This window comes from Galeopterus variegatus, unplaced genomic scaffold (genome assembly GCF_000696425.1).
Source record: "Galeopterus variegatus unplaced genomic scaffold, G_variegatus-3.0.2 Scaffold423, whole genome shotgun sequence".
In the NCBI taxonomy this organism is placed as follows: domain Eukaryota; kingdom Metazoa; phylum Chordata; class Mammalia; order Dermoptera; family Cynocephalidae; genus Galeopterus; species Galeopterus variegatus.
Genome location: NW_007726534.1, coordinates 316,727 through 320,828, shown reverse-complemented (window position 1 = coordinate 320,828; position 4,102 = coordinate 316,727). Strand labels below are relative to the sequence as shown.

Below are 4,102 nucleotides of genomic sequence, written 5' to 3'. Positions count from 1 at the left end.
TTGTAGACCTGGAACCCATGGACATTGATGAAGATTGCACTGGCACTTATGGCCAGCTCTTCCACCCTGAGCAGCTCATCGCAGGCAAGGAAGATGCTGCCAATAACTATGCCTGTGGGCAGTGCACCATTGGCAAGGAGATAATTGACCTTGTCTTGGACAGAACTTGTAAACTGGCTGACCAGTGCACAGGTCATCAGGGCTTCTTGGTTTTCCACAGTTTTGGTGGAGGAACTGGTTCTGGGTTCGCCTCCCTATTGATGGAACGCCTCTCTGTTGATTGTGGCAAGAAGTTCAAGCTAGAGTTCTCCATTTACCCACCCCCAGGTTTCCACAGCTATAGTTGAGCCCTACAATTCCATCCTCATCACCTGCTCAAACCTGGAGCACTCTGATTGTGCCTTCATGGTAGACAATGGGGCCATCTATGACATGTATCGTAGAAACCTTTACATTGAATGCCCAACCTACACAAACTTCAGTAGGTTCACAGGTCAAATTGTGTTCTCCATCACTGCTTCCCTCAGATTTGATGGAGCCCTGAATGTTGATCTGACAGAATTCCAGACCAACCTGGTGCCCTACTCCTGCATACACTTTCCTCTGGACACATATGCCCCACTCATCTCTGCTGAGAAAGCTTACCGTGAACAGCTTTCTTTAGCAGAGATCACAACTGCCTGCTTTGGACCAGCCAACCAGATGGTGAAATGTGACCCTCACCATGGTAGATACATGACTCACTGCCTGTTGTACTATGGTGATGTGGTTCCCCAAAATGTCAATGCTGCCATTGCCCCCATCAAAACCAAGTGTACCATCCAGTTTGTAGATTGGTGCCCCATTGGCTTCAAGGTTGGCATTAATTACTAGCCTCGCACTGTGGTACCTGGTGGAGACCTGGCCAAGGTACAGTGAGCCGTGTGCATGCTGAGCAGCACCACAGCCCTTGCTGAGGCCTGGGCTCTCCTGGACCACAAGTTTGACCCAATGTGTGCCAAGTTGCCTTTGCTCACTGGCACGTGGGGGAGGGGAGAGAGGAAGGGGAGTTTTCTGAGGCCCATGAGGACATGGCCGCTCTTGAGAGGATTATGAGGAGGTTGGTGTGGATTCTGTTGAAGGAGAAGGTGAGGAAGGAGGAAAGGAATACTAATTACCCCTTCCTTTCAGCCCTGCAATATGTTGTATTCCCAGAACTTCATTAACTGACAGGCATTAAGCTTTCTGGTTAGATTGTCTCACTCAGCTGTGAGTAGGTCTTATTTTTCCATGTGTGCCTGTACAATTTTTGCATCATGTCTCAAAGTAAAGCGTTCAAAAAGAAAAAAATCACCACCTTTACCCTGGTCTCCTCATGGTGCCTTTAATGATAATAAGGACTTTCCACATATAATTTTAATTGAACCGTCTAAAGTCCACACTCTTAATACACAGCCCTGCCTCAGCCCTGGTCCAGGACTGCAAAACCCTCCTTCCTTCTGCTGGGAGCATTTGCATCTGCTTTTGTTGCTGTGTTTTTGACACTGTGAACACTGAAGGGACAGGTCCTGGAAGACCATTCTGGGATTGTGAGGATCCCTGGAGAGGGGGCAGACCTGGGAGCCTGAGCTGGGTACCAGGCATGGCAAAGGTCTCAGCTCTGCCCGTGAGCTAAGAGCTGGCAATGACCTTGGACCATAACCAGGAACTTAGTAAGGCTCCACCAGGGGGCAGCAACTTTAAATAGGCTTCAGGCTCCTGTCAAGATTCTTGGATGGAGCTGATGAGAAGTCCACAGGCTCCAGGGAACTGGCACCTGCCAGCAAAGCCACAAATCCACTAGTGATACAGAAGCCAGAAAAGAGAGAGAGGACTGGCTGGATGCTGGAGAAAATAAAGAGGTCACAAGGGATTTGCCCATGGCCAAACTTGACTCTGAGGGTTACCAGTGAGGACACTGTCACAGAATGACTTTCAAAGTCTCCTGCATGTCTGCACCCAGAAGTACTTTATGTTCTGCAGGGTCATCATCAGGNAGAGAGAGGACTGGCTGGATGCTGGAGAAAATAAAGAGGTCACAAGGGATTTGCCCATGGCCAAACTTGACTCTGAGGGTTACCAGTGAGGACACTGTCACAGAATGACTTTCAAAGTCTCCTGCATGTCTGCACCCAGAAGTACTTTATGTTCTGCAGGGTCATCATCAGGTGAATCATCATTAACACCACCCCCATCTATCCCAGTGAGGACCTGCCCTGCACCAGGCACACACCTGGAGAGGCCAGAGAAGTCCAGGAGGTCCAAGATGTGGGTCAGTGTGTACAGAGTTCTTGGACTTCCCCTGCAGTGACAGACATTAGCCCCTCAGTGGAAAGACTGTGAGGAGGCCCAGGCAGTACAGTCAGGGACAGCCAGGGATTCTCAGAGGTCTCAGGGCAGCTACGCTGTTCCATTGTGTGCTGACTGCATGTCAACCCCATTGTACCTGGCATCCAGCACTGTGCCTGGCACATAGTAGGTGCTTACTGAGCACTCAAATGAGAAGATGAAAGGTTCCTGCCCTCAAGACATTTACGTTCTAGCAGGTGAGGCATGGCACACGGCAAATCTATGAAGGATCTTGCCCAGCAGTAGCCCAGGATTTTGGCCGTTGAACACCCTGAGGTAGTGGAGCACTTCCAGGACCAGGTGGAGGGTGATGCACAGGGAACGGTGTGAGCCTGGGCTGCTGAAGAATGCTGCACGCGTTCACAGGGCTCGGCTGTCCCAGGAGTGCTGGGAGCTGCATGACTCAGGCAGGGCTGCAGGCTGGAGGGAGGGTGAGGCAGCTGGGGAAAGTGCCAGGGAACCCCAGGAGGAGCCAGTCTCAACCTGCCTTCCTGCTTTCTTCCCAGTTTACTGCTTCTGGGCAAAAGCCACCACAGAAGTTCACAGACAAGCAACAGCTTTGATGGCATCTGCAACATAAATTGCAAAGATCAAAATGGGATACAGCTGGAGTGAGTTTCTGAGTGCCAAAAACAAGTAACATTCAGAGATTACTTCAAAAAATAGGAGCAGCTCAGTGAAACAGAAAGAGCTTAAGCCTCAGCATTAGGCAGATCTGAGTTAAAATCCAGGCTTAGCCACTCGCTAGCACCTAAACACCCTTTCTTCTTTAATCTGGGTGCTGGAGATGGTGTCTGTAGGGGGCCTGACTTATTCAGTTGGGACTTGGTGAAGGGTAGGTAGACACAGCCTTGTCACCATCACTGCACCTCCCAGACCATGGCTGTGAAGGAGCCTGGGCAAACAGATGCCCAGGGACCTTCATAAAGCCACAGGGACTGCCATATAGTGGAGAAGTCACTCACCTTTTCTAATATTGCACAGTAATTGTGTTTGCCTGCTAACATTTCCCTGAGCAACATCCGATGCCAAGGAGAAGGAACAACGTGGTGTGTCTGGTCCTCCCAGCCAAGACCCAGAAGCAGCCTCACAGGGTTATTTCCATCTGCTGTGTCAGGTTCTCAGCATAGTGATGGAAGGATGAGAGAAGAGGAAGATCCAGCCCCTGCCCTCCGGAAATACAGAATCTCACAGGGCTAGACTCTGAGGAGCAAAGGCACACCATGGTGCCAGCCTCACCAGGTCACAGGGCCACAGCACCAGCCAGAGCAGGCTCCATGTGTGGCCACCTCTCAGCCTTGTCCCGACTGATCTTCCTCCACATCAGCCACACACACACCCCTCTTTGTTGCTTCACAGCACACTGCAGGCCTTCTGTGCTGTTCCTCCTTCTGGAAGGCCCTTCTTCCAACTCCAATGCCCCTCCCTCTTTGGGAAGGCTTCCTGGGAGGACCTTTCTGCTCTGTTCTCCCTCAGCACTCTGATTTCTTCCATTAATATTCAGGCCTGCTCTGTGGGAGGGCCTGAATAAAACAGAACAAGGCTCCACTTCATGAAGCCTCCAGTCCATGGACAAGTCAATTATCTCCTCAGGTTGAGATCGTTTTTGTGTGTCTGTCTCCCCACTTGTTGTGTGCTCCGTGGAGGCAAGGGCTGTGCCTGTCCTGATCACTGTTGTGTGCTCCGTGGAGGCAAGGGCTGTGCCTGTCCTGATCACTGTTGTGTGTGTCCAGAG

The 4,102-nt window shown here is 50.9% G+C and overlaps 1 pseudogene; it reads left to right on the top strand.

Annotated features, from left to right (window-relative positions):
* The window catches only part of LOC103587145, a 63,077-nt pseudogene that overhangs the window by 1,644 nt on the left and 57,331 nt on the right, over positions 1–4,102 (top strand).